Source organism: Phyllobates terribilis, unplaced genomic scaffold, assembly GCF_046119375.1.
Source record: "Phyllobates terribilis strain yellow unplaced genomic scaffold, ASM4611937v1 Scaffold_1__5_contigs__length_1240528914, whole genome shotgun sequence".
Classification (NCBI taxonomy): Eukaryota; Metazoa; Chordata; class Amphibia; order Anura; family Dendrobatidae; genus Phyllobates; species Phyllobates terribilis.
This window is the reverse complement of record NW_027362761.1, coordinates 308,896,416-308,915,622: the sequence shown is the minus strand read 5'-3', so window position 1 is coordinate 308,915,622 and position 19,207 is coordinate 308,896,416. Positions and strand designations below refer to the sequence as shown.

Here is a 19,207-nt window from a genome sequence, read left to right as displayed (position 1 = left end):
TCTGTTGTTTAAGTGTTCCCTTTATTTTTTTGAGCAGTATATATAACTGGAGGGGAAGAATGATGCATAATCACAATAGCTTCTAGAGGTGTCAATAGAGCTGTCAGCACTTAGAACAGTAGTGAGGCTTATGTAATGCAAGTGATCATTGCAGTCCAACAATTACTAATGATTTTTCATTTAGTTGAAAAAGCATTAGAGAGGTTAAGTGAAAGGGTCTGCGCAGAGAAAGTGCCTTCCTAACATTACACCAATTAACTTGCTTACTGCTACTGACAGTTATTGAGAGACTTAGGCAGGGCAAACCCACAGACAGATAAAGTATCAAGGGAAGACATGCAGAAAGCCAGAGCTCTTGGAAGCTGCACACCACGCATTGCTCTTCAATACGCCAAGACAAACAAAACACCACTCAGCCTAACTCCTAGATGAAGAGGAGCCAGGACATGAATGACCTCTCTCTACATCTCCAAGAAGCTGCAGTTCATGAACACTGCTGAAGCCCACACCTCAGAGCACCATCTCCAGAGAGCCGAAAAGGAACGGTGGGTTAAGGAAGTAGTCGGAGTGCCGCGGGCTTACATCATGCTGTGACTCGCCCAGGCACTCGTCTATTATCACCATATTATCTTGCTATTTATATATGTAAGACTTGAAAGTTTCAGGTTATGAAGCTATTTTTAATATTCAACATAGATGTAAGACAAAATGCTGCTTTTAAATGATGATTTCATTTATTGAATGAAAAATATTATTCAGCCCTACCTGGCCTTTTGTGAAAAAGTAATTCACTCCTTCCCTTTTAGCCGTTAAATAAGCCATTGGCCACGGTGTGTACTTTTGCCAATCACACCGGATTTAAATACAGAAATTATGGGCCGATTCTTAAGACTGGCTTTGAACAAGCCAGTCTTAATAAGGGGCGTGGAGGGGTAAGAGGATCCTGATTCATTAAGAGGCACATACCAGTTAATGAATCGGGCGCATCTTACAAGTGGCGTTTGCCTCCATGCTCTTTGCCAGAAGTCTTTTCTGATGTAAGGTATGCCACATCTGGTAATTAATTAAATGGGCACCCCGTCCTGCCCCTACTCTATCCAATTTGGCAGAGCTGGCTAAGACTTGCGATAAAATGCCAAAAGTTTCAAACTTTTTGTAAAACTTCTTGTGCAAAAAAAATAATGATGTCACGATTTCAGCACTCACAGTGTCCTATGAACGCTGTCAATGACAGCTCTGCCACCCTATGGGATCGAGGGCTTGCTGAGCAGTCAGAATTGTGAGTGACAGCTCAATCGCCCAATCTGAGGCAGAGGTGTGAGTATTGTGAATGACAGCTCAGCCATCCTCTCTGGCTGGGTCTGTAGGATCTCATCCAGGTGTCATCCACCATTGTCCATTTAGCACTCTGACTATGGTCAGACCACTGACAATTGTAGCTGTGCTCAAGTGGTGTGTGAGTTTACTCTGTGCTCTGAGTTGTATTTTGATCTCCATTTCCAACCTTGGATTTACCTTTGAACATCCATTTGACTTACCCCTTTGTCTTGATCCGCTACCTTCCTGATACTCTGACCTCGGACTGTGACCTGACTACGCCTTTGTCTTTTCCCTTTGTCTATTACGAGCCCTCTTGGTACTGACCCTGGACCTCTTGACTATCATGCCTCACTGCAAGTCTGTGAGTAGCGTCACTAGCATCACAAACGTCTTTCCAAAGTGTTTTTTGCTAGAAATCTAACGTATAAACTTTTATGTATCGACCCAAAGTCATTGAAATCTACCAGTCTAGTAAGTGTTACAATGCCATTGCTAAGGCTCTGGGACAACAATGAACTGTTGTGAGAGCCATTATTCATCCACAAATGTAGAACTTTTTGAAGCAGTGGAGAACCATCCCCAGAGTTGCTGGCTACCAAAATGTTATCAAGAGTGCATCAGCAACTCATCAAAGAGGTCACTAAATAGCCCACCATTTTCTTTTGTTAAGGCACTGTTACTTTCACTTTATTGCTCCAATCATTAAAGGCTCTTTGCACTCGGCGTTGTAGGAATATATGTACATATATATTTATACCAGCAGACCAGTAGTGCACTAGTAGCATAGTTGTGATGTCATGTTGCCTCTTCCTTTATTACACTTCCATGAGCAACACAGTCTAAGGGTTTGTTCACATGATCGTATTTTTGGCCTGAGCGCTGTCCGTGGAAAAAATGTACCACACTCAGACCAATGTTATTCAATGGAGCAGTGCAGATAAGTGCAAATTTTTTCATTGACCGAATCTGCATGAAAAAAATTCACAGCATGCACTAGTTTCTTCTGTAAATCGGATCACACTCGCCCATTCAAATCTATGGGTGCATAAAAAAAATCAAACGGTAGAGCATCCGTCTTTTATACATTGTGACACTGTAACATAGGGAGCTGTAAATGATTAATAGCTTCTGCTGTAAGAAAGCCGATTGTACATAGACTGCACACAGATGACAAGTGATAAAAAAAAATTGTCCCATCTGTGAAACTACCCTAATAGTAACATTGATTGCTTGTGCTCAAATGCTCCCACGGGCCAAAAGGGAGCAGCCACAATAGTTACTTACTTTAAGGCAATAAAGAATATGAGCAGCATGATCGCTCAGTGGTTAGCACTGCAGCCTTGCAGCGCTGGGGTCCTACTACGTTCAATTCCCACCAAGGACAACATCTGCAAGAAGTTTGTATGTTCTCCCCGTGTTTGTGTGGGTTTCCTCCGTGTTCTCTTGTTTCCTCCCACACTCCAAAGACATATTGATAGGAAATCTAGATTGTGAGCCCCAATGGGGACATTGCATTGATGATGATGTCTGTGAAGTGCTATGGAAGATGAAGCATACTGTAAGTAAGTACAACAGATAATAACAAATAGGTCTATGTACCCTTCTATCATCAAGCTGGCAGTTGTATTGGGGTGAACGTTTGAAGGTCTGAAGCTGGACTAAAATAACTGAAAGCCTATGCCATGGCATAATTCATCCCTGCTTGTTGGTAATGTGCAGTTATTGAGAAATTGGTAAATTTTCAAGACAAAAGTTGACAGAATAATGCTGCATCTAGGAAAAAGTGTGTGGCTAAGACAAATCATAAAATGACTTGCATTTTTTGTTGCAAACCAGTAATGTGAATGTACAAAAGCCATTAGGTGGCATAAGGAAATACATTTCGAAACATGGCTAAAGAATTGTTCCAAATGTAACAAAGAATTGTCTCGAAATTTGGCACAATTCTCACTGACTCATAAATCCATGTAGCCTCTGACACTAGTGATGGATGTCCACCGTAGTTAATAAGAGCTTGTTCAGATGTTGCCACAAACAGAACAGCAGAGGGAGGTGGAAAACTCAGCAATGCAAGCAAAATATGCATGCACACATATTTTTTCTTTGCTTTCCCTTTTACTTTATAAAGCAGTAAGGTACAACGTAAAACAGTATTTCACGCAAAGTGATCACCTTTTCAACAAAGTCCATAAAGTATCATGTAGTAATCCACATAGAGACAAATTTCCAAGAAGTAGATTGAGCGTGAACACATGCAACTCCATTGGGGTTACACCCCCTTTCTCAAGCATGGTTAGTGTAGCCCACCACCAACATTTAAATAGATTGTCCAGTGAAAGCAAGTTATCACTTATTCACTGGATAGATGATAACTTATTAAACGTGGGGGTCTGACCACTTGGACCTGCTTCAATTGGCAAAACGGGAATCTTTTACCTTTGTTAGAATGGAATGGTAATGTACATGCGCAGTGCTGATCTTGGCATTTTCTAGCAGCCCCACAGGGTGTGAGTGAAGCGGTGGTTGGGCATGTGCTCAGCTTAGAAGGCTGCCATAGGAGAAGGGAGTAAAGTCCGGCCCTAGAGCCGGGACAGGTGAGTAACAACATGTTAGACATAATGATAACGTTTTTTTCTTTACTTTTTCTTTAGAGAGCATTTTCTTATGTATTCCCCTGCAGTTATATGTTTTTAAAATGAATGTGTTTATCAGAAAATGACCTGTTTAAATCAGTTATTATTTTAAATGCATTTTAATGCTTCTTATTCTTTTCAGCAGTCACAGGGAGATAAGCAGCAATAGACTAGCTCTTACGCTATTGACTTTTGTACATGTTTTTTCTAGGCATGATCTGATTTAGGCGAAAGGTCATTGTGAAGGAAGAGGGAGCAGGTGAGCTGTACCCATCAGCTATTGAGAATGATGGATCTTACCTTTCATTGTAATTCTGTATGTGATGATAATGACATTACTGGAAAATATTCTGTACAGATTAAGAAGAATAAGTCTAATTAGGCTTAGTGGCCAATGTAAAAGATTTTAATATAGTGGTATTAAAAACAGATTATTAACCCCTTCCCGCAAATGGACACACCGTTACATCCTGGCGATCGTGTGGGCATAGGAGCTGAGCCCGCATGATCGCCATCGGGAGCTCAGCTTAAGTGATAGTTGAGCCCCAGCTGTCACAGAGAGGGGCAGTCCCGGCCCCGGCAGTTTAACCCTCTAAATGCTGCAATCAATAGCGAGTGCAGCATTTAGAAGGCTAGGAGAGGGAGTGGGCTCCCTCTCCCTTTCGATCGGCACCCCCATGAAGTCATTGCGGGGCTGCCGATTGTTGCCATGGCAGCCCGAGGTCAAATGACGGCCTCTAGGTTTCCCAGCTACGGTGGCCTGTTAGACCATGCCAGGAGCTGGTGCATTGCAATGAATTAGATCAGTGATCAGTGTAATACAAGTTAAAGTCCCATAGAAGGACTAAGTAAAAAAGAGAAAAAAAATAAAAATAATAAAAACATTTAAAAAACATTCACAAAATAAAGAACAAAAAAATGAAAAACAAATTGTACCAATAATTATATATATTTATGTAAAAACAAAAATAAACAAAAAAGTACACATATTTAGCATTGCGGCGTCCGAAACGACCCAACCTATAAAATGCAAAAACAATTATTTTTCCTAAAAAACTGTTTTTATTGTGTAAAACTAGCAAAACAAAAAACAAAAAATTATGAATGTGGTATCGCTGTAATAGTACTGACCCGAAGACTAGAGCTATCTTATCACTTTTACCACATGGAGAATGGCATTAAAAAACAAAAAAACAATTCCTGAATTGCTGGTTTTTGCTTATTCTGCCTCTCAAAAATCGGAGTAGAAAACGATCTAAAAATGTTATGTGCCTGAAAATGGTACCAATATAAACGTCAACTTGTCCCACAGAAATGACTCTGTTGGCACAAATATAGAAAAATAATTCTGGTATCGTTGTAATAGCACTGACCCGAAGAGTAAATCTATCTAATCGTTTATTCTGCACAGTGAAAGACATAAAAAATAAATAGTACAAATTCTAGAATTACTGTTGATTTGTTGATTCTGTCTCCCAAAGATCACAGTAAGGCTCGGCTCACATTTATCCTGTGCTCTGCACTGAGCGCTTACATTGGGGTTTCCGTGTAAATCTCTAAAATACGTGATTCAGACGGAACCCCCTGACAGAATATTCCCTATAATAAGGCAGATTGAAACACTGTGGATGCTGTCTGGCCTGTGATACAGCCGTGTCCGTCTTTTTAAGCGTGCATAAAAGTGCGGTTGGCCACAGTTTTGTGCACAACTGAAAAGAAGGACACCACTGAAAAGGACACCACTGAAAAGATTCCAGAGTAACTCTGCTACCTCATTATAGTGAATGGATCCCTCAAGGGTTTCATCTGAATCATGTCATTAGGAGATTTAGATGGAAGCCCTGATGTAAGTGCTCGGAGTAGAGCACAGGATAAATGTGATCCAAAATGTTATGTAAAATGTTCCCAATAAAAGCTTCAACTCAATAAAATAAAAGCAAGACCCCACTCAGGTCCGCAATGTGTCAATGGAAATATAGGGGTTTCCACATTACTAGTAGCACAAAGGCTCTGGAAAAGCGCTATCCAGCGAATTCTGCACTCCCAAATCCAAATGACCCCCCTTTCCTTCTGGGCCCCAGTGTGCCTAAACCACATTTAGATCCACATACTGTATTTGGCATTTCTGTAGCGATGAAAGCCCGTTTAATTTATTGGTGCGTGTCTCCAGAACCACGAGCTGGGCATGATGTACTGGGCACTACAATGTACGGGCACTGCAATGGCAGATTTTCAATTTTCACTCAGAAACATCCACTGCTACTAGTTTCTGGAAAATGCCCATGGAGTCAAAATCATCACTACAGCTGTAGATAAATTCCCAGAGGGGTGTAATTTCAAAAATGGGGTCACTTGAGGGGGGATTCTGCTATTTTGATGCTTAAGGGCTCTGTATATGAAGTCCACAAACTATTTCACAAAAATTTGTTCTCCAGTCTCCAAGAATCAAACAGAGCTCTGTCCCTCCAGAGTCTCACCTTGTGGCTAAGTAGTACTGTACAGCCACATGTGGGGTATTGCCACGCTAAAATTGTGTGACAAATTTTGATGCCATTTTTACAGATTTCCCTGTCTGAAAATATAATATCTGGGGCTAAAACACATTTTTTTTTGTGGTAAACATGTAAATATTTTTCCTGTACTGCCCAATGGTATAAAATTCTGTGACACACCCGTGGTATCATTATGATCACTGCATCATTAGATGAATTCATTGAGAGGTGTAGTTTGTAAAATGGGGTCGATTATGGGGTGGTTCTGCAGTTCTGGCACCTCAGGGGCTTTTCCAGTGGGTCATTACACCCACAAACAGCAAAATGTGCACTACTATATAATATGGAACTCCTTCCCTGCTGAGCTTTCCACTGTGCCTGAAAAGTATTTCCCAATTACATGTAGGGTATTGGCACACTCAGGAGAAATTGTATAACAAACTGTTAGGTCCATTTTTTCCTATCAGACCTTATAAAAATTAAAAACTTGGGGCTAAAACAACATTTTAGTGGGAAAAATGAAATTATTTTTTCCTCACCGCCCAGTAGTACAAAATTCTGTGAGGCACATGTGGTGTAAACATACTTACTGCACCTCTAGATGAATTCATTGGGGGTGTAGTTTGTAAAATGGGGTAACTTATGGAAGAGTTCTGCTATTCTAGCACCTCAGGCTCTCTGCCAATGTGACATAGCACCCTCAAACCATTTCAGCAAAATCTAAACTCCAATATTCTTCCCTTGAGCTTTGCATTGTGTCTCAAGAGTAATTTTCAACCACATATGGGGTATTGGCATACCCAGGAGAAATTGCGTAACAAATTGTACCATTCATTTTCTCCTATTATCCCTTTTGAAAATTAAAAGCTTGGGGCCAAAGCAACTTTTTTCTTGGAAAAAAATGGTAATTTTCCATTCATTCAGCTCAATGTTATACAATTCTGTGAATTGCTTGACGGTTAAAAATGTTCACTACACCCTTAGATGAATTCCTTGAGAGGTGTAGTTTCCAAAATGGGGTCACTTGTGGGGACTTTCTGCTGTTTTGGAATGTCAAGGGCTCTTCAAATGTGACATGGCATCCACAATCTATTCCAGCCAACATCGCGCTCCAAAATTCAATTGGTGCTCCTTCCTTTCCGACCCCTGCCGTGCACCTAAACAGTAGTTTTCCACCACATGTGGGGTATCGGTGTACGTCTATTTTCTCCTGTTACCCTTGTGAAAATCAAAAATTTGGTTGCTAAAGCAATATTTTTGCTGGAAATTTTTTTTTCATTTTCATGTCTCAATGTTATAAAATTCTGTGAAGCACCTGTGGGTTCAAAGTGCTCACCACACCTCTAAATAAGTTCCTTGAGGGGTTTAGTTTCCAAAATTGAGAACTTTCCCACACCGCTCGCGCTGACATCAGTGAGGTGAACGGAGTTCATCGGCTAAGGACTCCGCTTATCTTATTCTTGTCACCATGAGTCACTGATGCTGCGCTAGCTTGCGTATCTCAGTGTATCTGCTGGATGCCAGGCTGAGTGGTCACATCATGCAACCATTCAGCAAGGCATTTAGATGTAGCAGAGATAGACTCGTCGTGGGACAGTGGATTATCTTCTCGTCGGACAGGTAAGGAATATGGTGGTTTATTAATTTTAATTTTTCCATAATAAATGGGTAAAAGAGGGAGTGTTTATTTCAATAAAGGAGTCTGTGTCATTATTTCAAATAAAATATCTTATTCTAGGCTAAGTGTACAGCTGTGAGCTGATATTAATAGCCTAGGAAGCTCCATGTTTATCATCAGCCCCCAGCTGTCGGCTTTTCTTCAGCTGGTTATTAAAATTTTGGGGAACCCCTCACCCTTTTTTCCTTTAATTAATTAATTAATTTATTAAATATATGTACAGTAAGTTACACAAGCAAAGCAATGATTATATATCTCACTCACATATTTCTATCTATCTATATATGTTTATAAGAATATTTACTTTGAAAAATTGAAAAATATCTTTAACTGACATAGAGAATTACTCTATGCAAAAGCTAATGTTAAAATCGCATTGTATGCGGATTACATTCGCATGTCATTTAGATGTTAGGTGAGAAAAATCGCATTGTACTCGCATGACACTAGCATGACACTTGTCCAACTTTTCAGCAACAACATCGGATCGATTTTTTTTAATCGTGATGGGTATAAGCCCTTAGCCTGTGAATATACAGGGTGGTCCAAAAGTAGGTGGACAGAAAGTGTAATAAGGTTATGAAGGGGGAGATTTATCAAACATGGTGTAAATATGTATGTAGCCTCTTTGGGATTGGGAATTTCACAAGCTTCTATCATGCGAATCCTGAAATCTATTGGGTGGAAAGCTCATCGTCCACGTCTAATTCATGGTTTATTGGAGGATGATCTAAACAGGCGGCTGCAATTTAGTGAGATTATGCTTAACGAAATTGAAGACAATCCAGTAATTTTAGATAACATCATGTGGAGTGATGAAGCTTCTTTCAAATTATCCGGCCATATTAACAGACATAATTGTATTTACTGGTATAATGAGAACATGCATTTAACATTAGAGCAACAACTAAATGAGCCTGGTGTCAATGTTTGGGGTGGTATTTCAAGTTTTGGTGTTTTAGGAACAATATTTTTTGATGGAACAGTCACAGGAGATAAGTATCTCGAAATTCTAATGAATCAAGTTGTTCCTCAGTTATAGCAACAGCCTAATTCAAATGACCTTTAGTTCCAACAAGATGAGGACCCTCCACATTATTCAAGAGTAGTCCGCGAGTATCTTGATGAAACATTTCCTAATAAATGGATTGGCCGAAGAGGCCCACTTGATTGGCCGGCACGTTCACCAGACTTGACCCCAATTGATTTCATCTTTAGGGGAGTACTCAAGGACAAAGTTTATAGACGAAAACCAAAAAGTGTCAGTGATTTGAAAAATTACATAAGAGATGCATTTCAAGAAATTAATACCCAAAGAGACTTGTGCAAAAAAGTTTGTGGAAGCGTAAGAGGCAGACTTCAAAGCTGTGCAAATTGTAATGGAAACAGTTTGAGCACCTGCGCTGATAAAATTTAAGGGCTTTTGTATTATTGTTCAGAATAAAATTTAATTGTCAATGTTATGCTTGTGTTAGTAAATATAATTTTATATATAAATCAAAATAAATGTTATTATTTTCTGTCCGCCTACTTTTGGACCACCCTGTATTTTTCATTAGGTGTTCAGCTGTGTTTATCTGATGCCTTCACTTGCTAGTAATGTGTAGCACTAAGCATGCTTGAGAAAGAGGGCATAACCCCACAACAAGTTGCATGTGTTCACTCTCTATTGACTCCTTGAACCCCATCTCTATGTGAGTTACCAGTTCTTTATTATACAATGAGCACTTTATGTGAAATTCCAGTATTTATGTTGTACCTTACTGTTTATGAAGTAAAGTTAATAGAAATTCAGCAAAGCAAAAAATGGCATGCATGTGCATTCTTTTTGCATTGCTGATTGTTTGAGGAGAGATACGATCCTGTTGTGCACTTGTGGCGGTTTCCTAATTCAACCTTAAGTTTTTGTTAGACATAAGTGGAAAACAGTCGCAAAAAGTTTTCCCTGTTCTCAAGTGAGATTGCTTTTTTGTGTTAAAACAAAGAAAGGAAATAGACCTTTAAAAGATTGTGAATAAGCTTACTAACAAGAAGACAAGCTCATCCTACGTGTTTGTCGTTTTCTTGTAATTTACATTAACGCTACAGTTGCCATCCCAAGTTCAAATCCTTTTACTTAAAATCCCACAAATTGCTGCTACCTTGATTGAAATTTCAATAATCATTTATCATTCACTGTGAATTATTTAATCCCTTCACAACATACGACATACAGTTATGTCATATGTTGTGTTTCCGCCTTTAATGCAGGCTCGCAAACAGAGCCCGCATATTTCCTGGCAGATGATGGCTGACTTATTAAGCCATCATCTACTTCTAACACCCATGGGTAGTGTTGAATGCTGCTGTCACTCTTACAGCAGGATTTAACAAGTGCCAGGGGGGCGTGTCATTCCATGTGCTCATAGGTGCGCCCGTGACATGATTGTGCGGCAGCGATGGGTTGCCTTGACAGCCGGGGGCCTGCTGAAGACCCTGATGCTTGTCATTTCAATACTCCTGTGAAAACCAGTATTTAGCTGGCGTTCATAATAGATCGTGATTTTAACTATTCATGTCAGTACTGCAATGCTCTATATAGTACAATAGTACAAGCGATCGTTTCTACTCCCCTAAGGGGATTAACAAGTACAGTAAAAAGTGACAAAAAATAAAAAAAATAAAGTTCAAATCACCCCCCTTTAAAAAAAACAAAAAAACATGTTTGGTATTGTCACTTTTAGAAAAGTCCAATCTATCAAAATATAAAATAAATTAATTTGATCGGTAAATGGCGTAACGAGAAAAAAAGACGAAACTCCAGAATTACATTTTTTTGGCTGCTGCAACATTGCAATAAAATGCAATAACTGGCGATCAAAACATCATATCTATCCCAAAATGGTATCAGTAAAAACGTCAGCTCAGGGTGCAAAAATTAAGCTCTTACACAGTCTCATATCCCAAAAATTTTAAATGTTGCAGATCTCGGAAAATGGCGACAATAGCAATTTTTTTTTTTATTTCCAAATTTTTATTTATCACTTAAATAAAAAAAAAACTATACATATTTGGTATCTGCGTAATCATACTGACCTGGAGAATCCTAATGCCTGTTCAGTTTTACGGTATAGGGAACACATTAAATAAAAAAAAAAAAAAAAATTGTGAAATTGCACTTTTTTTTGCAATTGCGACAAACTTGGAATTTTTCCCACTTTCTAGTGCATCACATGATAAAATTAATGGTGTCTTTCAAAAGTACTCGTAGTAAAAGAAAACAAGCCCTCATTTGGCTATGTGTATAGAAAAATAAAAAAAGTGATTGTATTTGAAAGAAGGGGAGGAAGAAACAAACCCCCCCCCCCCCCCTGAAAAATAGTTTGGTCATGGAGGTGTTAATTGTGCTTTTAAAATGAACCTGACAGCACATTTTTACATTTGGAAGTTGTGGTGCGTGTCCCCTAATGAAAATTATACCTCTTGGGTATAGATCCGCACATTCAGTGATGAGAAATCGAGCATTAGAGCCATATACAAATCCGGCTGGAAGTGCACTGGGGGTGGGGCAATGCACGTGGACTACTTTTTTGCTTATAGCTTCTACACTATATTTCTCATGGTTGATACATCAGAACGCTACAAAAAATGTATCATGTTAATGGAGATGTTATGATTGGATTGATGATATATCAATCAAAGCCTTAGGTCACATGAACACCGACAGCGCCCCACTATATGTGCAGCTAATTGAAACTAGCTATCCCCAAGTAGCTCAAACATTGTGGCTGTATAGAGTAATTAGCAACTAGCTGTCAATTCTAGATGACTAAATGTTTCCCACATGTGTCCTTGCTAGCACCAAGGTGCCAAACCAAAGGTGAGAAAAGGGCCTGACAAGCCCCAGCCACTATGCCTCCTTAGCGGTAGAAGATCCACTTGACATAAGGGAAAACAATATTTTAATGTTATATTCATAATAATCTGAGTTTGACACATTTCATGGCTATATCTATGATTGGGGACCATATTGGCATCCGTGGGTAAAATCGTAAAAGTATTGGTAGCTGGCAACGTACAGGAATGCATTATGTCCCTGAATTATGGATGTACGAGTCATATTCATGTGTGATATGTATAGAGCGCTTAAACCTTTCACCCCGAAGCCTGTTTTCACCTTCCTGACCAGGCCAATTTTTATAATTCTGACCACTGTCACTTAATGAGGTAATAACTCTGGAACGCTTCAACGGATCCCTGTGATTCTGAGATTGTTTTTTCGTGACATATTGTACGTTATGATAGTGGTAAAAATTATTTGATATGACAAGTTTATTTGTGAAAAAAATCGGAAATTTGGCGAAAATTGTGAAAATTTTGCAATTTTCAAACATTTAATTTTTATGCCCTTAAATCAGAGAGTCATGTCACACAAAATAGTTAATAAGGAAATTATAAGGGTTAAAAGTTGACCAGCGATTTCTCATTTTTACAACAAAATTTACAAAACCATTTTTTTAGGGACCACATTACATTTGAAGTGACTTTGAGGGGTCTATATGACAGAAAACACCCAAAAGTGACACCATTCTAAAAACTGCAACCCTCAAGGTATTCACCGCCACATTCAATAAGCTTATTAACCCTTAAGGTGCTTCACAGAAATTAATGTAATGTAGAAGGATAAAATAAACATTTAACTTTTTTTCACAACAATTTTACTTTAGACCCATTTTTTTTACTTTCACAATGGTAACAGGAGAAAATGGACCCCAAGATTTGTTGTCCAATTTCTCCTGAGCACACGGATACTCAATATGTTGGTGGAAACCACTGTTTGGGCGCACGGCAGGAAGAGAATGAGCGCCATTTGACTTTTTGAATGCAAACTTTGCCGGCATAATTATCAGACACCATGTCGAGTTTGGAGAGCTGTTGATGTGCCTAAACAGTGGAAACCCCCCACAAGTGACACTACTCTGGAAACTAGACCCCTCAGGGAACTTGCATAGATGTGTAGTAAGCACCTTGAACCACCAGGTGCTTCCCAGAAGTTTATAATGTTGAGCCATGAAAATAAAAAAAATCAAATTTTTCCCACACAAATGTTTTTTAACCCCATATTTTGCATTTTCACAAGGGTAACAGGAGAAATTGCACCATACAATTTGTTTTGCAATCTCTCCTGAGTACCCAGATACCAAATATGTGGAGGAAAACTATTTGGGCGCATGGTAGGTCTCGGAAGGGAAGGAGCGCCATTTGACTTTTTGAATGTAAAGTTTGCTGGCATAATTAGTGGATGACATGTCGTGTTTGGAAAGCTACTGATGTGCCTAAACAGTAGAAACCCCCCACAAGTGACAACATTCTGAAAACTAGACCCCCTCAAAGAACTTATTTAGATATGCGGTGAGCACCTTGAACCCAAGGTGCTTTCCAGAAGTTTATAACGTTGAGCCGTGAAAATAAAGAAATCACATTTCTCCACAAAAATGTTTTTTTTTAGCCCCATATTTTGCATTTTCATAAGGGTAGCAGGAGAAATTGCACCACACAATTTGTTGTGCAATTTTTTTCTTGAGTATGCTGATACTCAATATGTGGAGGAAAACTACTGTTTGGGCGCATGGCAGGGCTTGTAAGTGAAGCAGCGCCATTTGACTTTTTGAATGCAAAATTTGCTGGAATAACTAGCGAACGCAATGTCATGTTTGGAGAGCCTCTGATGAGTCTAAACAGTGGAAACCCCCCACAAGTGACATTTTGTAAACTATACCCCTCAGGCAACTTATCTAGATGTGTGGTGAGCACCTTGAAATCCCAGGTGCTTCACAGAAGTTTATCACGTTGAGCCGTGAAAATAAAAAAAATCTAATTTTTCCTGTAAGAATAAATTTTAGCCCCAAATATTGCAATTTCACAAGAGTAAAAGGTGAAAATGGATCCCAAAATTTGTTGTGTAATTGTTTTCCTGAGTACGCAGATATCCCATATGTGGTCGAAAACTACTTTTGAGGCATAGTGCAAAGCTCAGAAGGGAAGAAGCGCCATACTGGAGTTCAGATTTTACTGGATTCATTTGAGGGTGCCACGTCACATTGGTAGAGCCCCTGAGATGCCAGATCAGCCGAACCCCCCCCATAAGTGACCCCATTTTACATACTACACCTCTCAATGAATTCATCTAGGGAATCATATTGACACCACAGGTGTGTCACAGCATTTTATACCATTGGACAGTAAAGAAAAAATAATTACATTTTTGCAACCAAAATTTCATTTTAGCCCCAGATTTTACATTTTCACACTGGGAAATGGGTATAAATGGCACTAAAATTTGTCCCACAATTTCTGCTGAAGGTAGAAACACCCCATATGCGGCTGTACAGTACTGCTTAGCCGTATGGCGAGACTCGGGAGGGACGGAGCGCATTTTGCCTCTTAAAGAGCAGATTCAACAGTTTGCGGACTCCATATACAGACCTATGTGCTAGAAGAGCAGAATCCCCCCTCAAGTGACCCCATTTGGAAATTATACCCCTTTGTGAATTTATCTACAGGTGTAGTGACAATTTTGACTCCATGAGCGTTTTCCAGAAACAAGCAGCAGTGGCTGTTGCTAAGTGAAGATTGAAAACTCCCGTTGTAATGACCAAAACGTTGAAGTGACCAGTACGTTGTGCCCACCTCAATGATCTGTAGACATGCACCAGTAAATTACGCGGGCTCTCATCGCTACAGGAATGCCAAACATGTGGACGCTAACTGCGGTTTAGGCACACTATGGAGCTCAGAAGGGAGGGGGACATTTGGATTTGGGAGCACAGAATTTGCTGGATTTGTCTTGGAGGGCAAGGTGCCATTTTGTTTTTCCCGAGCCTTTTTGCTATCAGTAATGTGGAAGCCCCTATATTTCCTTTAACAGATGACTGACCTGAGTGGGGACTTGCTTTTTTTTGTGAATGGAGTTGAAGCTTTTATTGGAAACATTTTACATAACATTACATTTGGGATCACATTTATCCTGTGCACTATGCTGAGCACTTATATTGAGGTTTCCATCTAAGTCTCGGAGTGACATGACTTAGATGAAACCCCTAAGGGATCTATTCACTATAATGAGGCAGCATAGTTAGTCTGGACTCCGTCTGGTCTCTGGTCAGCTGTGTCCTTCTTTTCAGAAGTACACAAAACTGTGGCTGACAACACTTTTATGCAGACGGACGGACACCACCGGATCATACACACCTTACATCCAGCCTCTGCCTTCCAGGACTCTTGACTTCCAAGCCTCTTGCCCTCCAAGGCTACTGGGTTCGCTTAAACATAAGGATCCAGCCTCTGCCTTTCAGCCTTCACTAGGCCTCACTAGGCCTCTCCAGGCTAACGGTGTCCCACACGGGAACAGGCCTCACACCTTTCACACCTGTCTCAAATCTACCAGGGTTTATATATCCTCTAGTGCACACACAGGACTTGTGCTGATGTCACAGTCACGTGATCAGACCTTCTGTATGCAGAGGACCTGTGCGATGTCACAGTCATGTGATCAGACCTTCTGTATGCACAGGACCTGTGCGATGTCACAGTCATGTGACCAGTCACCTGGGGGAGGTACATGGTCAGCCAAAACACACCCTGGACCATTACAGTAATGCCACAAGCCGCTGCATTACATACCCCCCCTCTGTTCAAACTTAGACTTTCTTCCGTTCCTACAGCAGAGAATGACACCATGCCGTCTTCATCTGGTATCCAGTCCTGACGATCACGTGGACTGCTTACTTTCATCACACCAGACTTCTTTACCATCATTTGCATGGTTCGGCCATTTCTCCCAATGAACTTTCTTACCAGAGCCGGAGGCACTCGGATGACCTCTTCACGCAGACTTTGAGCTTTTCTCCTAAGCTCCAGTTGTCTAATGGCTTGTTCCGTCTTCAACAGGACAAACCGCTTTGTGCGAATACATCACCAGTGCATGTCACTCTTCACTGTGACTTCGGTTGTGGACAGGACCACCAGTTGTTTAACTTCTGAGGTCGAGTACACCTTACAGGCTCCTACGGCCTTCTTAAACTCTTCATGCATGGACTCACTGGTGCATTCTTCTCTCAAATCCTCGGGTACATCTATGAGGCACTAGTACCGAGAGGTTGCTGTCTCACCAGTGGTCTCCCAACGACCATCTAGCTCAGGTTTCAGGGGCAACTGACTTTCAGCTTCTTCACCCTGTATGCTTCCCCTGAGCTGACTCACAGCTACAAATTAAAGAATTTTCGTCTTGACCACTTCCATCTCATACTTATCTTCTGTTAACACTCTCTTAGCTCTCCTCAGGTCCACCTTCTCATGGTATAAAGGAGTAAATGCAACTTTTTTTCCCTTTTCCTTCTCCAAGGAGGCCTCGTTCACTGAGTGATACTTTGCCAGGCGACCTTTGAGCTCGAAAACTTCTTCCTCTAGCTCAGCTACTCGCCTCTCAGCAGCCCATCTCTGAAGCTCTTCCTGCTTCAACTGCTCCTTTAATAGTAGAGTTCTCTCAGACCTCTCTGTCTCGAATGCGCCCACTCGGCTCTCAGCCGCCAGTCTCTCAAGCTTCTCTTGCTTCAAATGGGCTTGTAGCTTCTCCTTGAGCTCCTTGATCTCGGCTCTTACATCCACCGAATCATCCGAGCTCGCATTAGTCGAGGAGGTATTTGCTTCATACCTCCCATCTCCTGTGGCCAACTCCTGGCCCTGGTCTGTGGCTTCTCCGATAGACTCCTCCATCTTTTTCCGCTCAGCTTCCATCTTGCTGATTCTTTCCTTAAGGCACGTCTCTGCCCTCTGGAGATTATCACAGAACATCTGCAGCTCCTTCACCTGAGCTTCCAGACCTATGGTCTTTCTGCGGAGATCATCATTTTCATCACGGGTGTCCTGCAGTGCCTCCTTCTCAAGCTTCAACTGCAAAACCTCCTCCTTAGTTTTGCGGCGGTCCTCCTTAATTTCCTGGAACATTTCCTTCCATTGGTTAATTTCCTCGTTGCTTCCCTCCAGGTCTTGCTGTAAGTTCCTCACAACCTGGTATATTTTCTGCCGTTCACACTCCAGGCTCCGCTGGTCTGAGGACACGTTCTCCAGGTTTTCCCGTAGTTGCTGCACGTCACTCTGACACTGCTGCCTGATAGGCTCCAGCTCTTGGTCATGACTGGCCACCTCCTCTTTCAGGGCTGTCAGATCCTGATCCTTCTGTCTCAGTACTGTACCGAAGGTTGCTACTGGCAACGTCACCTCCTCTTCTGCCTCTAAAGGAGAATCCACACTTGAACCAAAGGCACACAGTACTACATTTTCTTTATTTTCACTTGCAGCAAAGACTACAGGAGCAACCTTTTTGTGGTCCTCGCACCGTTGACGCCGAGAGGGGGACTTTCTCTCCACGTCTAGCTCCTCCTTACTGAACTCTCCTTCTACTTTCATAGTGTCACCATCAGCTACGGGGTCTGTGTCACTCCCCATGGTTTTGTGGACTAACAGGTCACCTCCCACTTAGACGTCAACCCCTTCTACTGGAGCTACCCCGTTATCAACTGTCAAATTGTCATTTTTAGGCGGTACCAACCCACAACCAGTAACAAATTTTGGTTTTCTATACTCCACACTCTTGTGAAAATCTGCCCCTTTTTTAGACTCCGCCCTCTTTTGAACAACCACACCGGTAGGGGAATTTTTACAAAAAAAAATCAACAATAGTCTTAGGACCCAGTTCACAACATCTCTTACCACCTCCCCGGGCACTCTGGGACAATACTGGCGCCCCCGGAGAGTTCACAGAATGGTCCACTGCCGCCATTCTATATGGTGCCCACAACTCCTGCCGTTCCTGCACCATGTCCTGTAGACATTTCTCAAATACCTGCTGCGGTTTTAACCGGTCCTTTAATTGCTCCATAGCTTCAGTTTCATTTGCTGCTCCATTCACAGCCATCGCGGTACACTATTCACACTAGACACTTCACCGCTTTCCCCGGAAAAATTTTTGTGGCCCCGCCGAGCCACAGCAAACCAGATTTGAGTGCGAGGACAATTTTCGTAAACTCGCCGAGTTACAGCAAGCCAGGTTTGAGTGTGAGGACAATTTTCGTAACCCCGGCGAGTTACAGCCAGATGCTTTAATTTTCGTGACCCCGCCGAGCCACAGCAAACCAGGTTTGAGTGCGTAGACAATTTTCGTAACCCCGCCGAGTTACAGCAAGATGCTTTAATCTTCGTGACCTCGCCGAGCCACAGCAAGATGCTTGTATCCACACTCGTCGTCCTGTGCCGTTACCCCTAGCAACCAGGCTGCAGTTGCCACTAGCAACCGGGCTGTAGTTGCCCCTAGCAACCGGGCTGCAGTGGCCCGCATTCGTCAACCACATGTAAGGCAGCGCTAGTCATGATGCTGGGGAACACTCGCTGCACCGGGTCAATTAAAGCACACCAGCCACGTTTTCCAGTATTTCACAAACCAGCAGTTTATTACACTTGATAACTGCTTATAACCGAGTCCAACTCAGTGGCTCACCGGCATATTACACATATAATGTCCAAGAGCCTTTCCAGTGACAGATATGTCCACTTGGCTCCAGATACAGCCTTCAGCAAGGTATCAATATAAATGTCCACACCAATCAGTGTTTTTACCTTTGCCGGGTTTTAGCTGCTTCAGGTTTGTTCTGCCACAGCGGTGGCTTTACGGCTTCCCAGATGGGGGTCTCCAGCCCTCGTACCTTCAAAGGCTACTGGTATGTTTACACACCTTACATCCAGCCTCTGCCTTCCAGGACTCTTGACTTCCAAGCCTCTTGCCCTCCAAGGCTACTTGGGTTCGCTGACACATAAGGATAAAGCCTCTGCCTTTCAGGCTTCACTAGGCCTCACTAGGCCTCTCCAGGCTAACGGTGTCCCACACGGGAACAGGCCTCACACCTTTCACACCTGTCTCAAATCTACCAGGGTTTATGTATCCTCTAGTGCACACACAGGACCTGTGCTGATGTCACAGTCATGTGATCAGACCGTCTGTATGCACAGGACCTGTGCGATGTCACAGTCATGTGACCAGTCACCTGGGG

At 41.7% G+C, this 19,207-nt stretch overlaps 1 protein-coding gene across 4 annotated transcripts in view; it reads left to right on the top strand.

The window, feature by feature from the left end:
• GGT5 (gamma-glutamyltransferase 5) overlaps positions 1-19,207 on the top strand; it is a 340,283-nt gene that overhangs the window by 168,962 nt on the left and 152,114 nt on the right. Inside the window, exon 1 of one of the 4 annotated variants that reach the window (XM_073674233.1) lies at positions 321-545. The exons of the other annotated variants lie outside the window; for them this stretch is intronic. The gene's annotated coding sequence lies outside the window, so the exon portion shown is untranslated. Of the gene's footprint in view, positions 1-320; positions 546-19,207 lie in introns of those variants that run through there. 4 annotated transcript variants of the gene reach the window in all.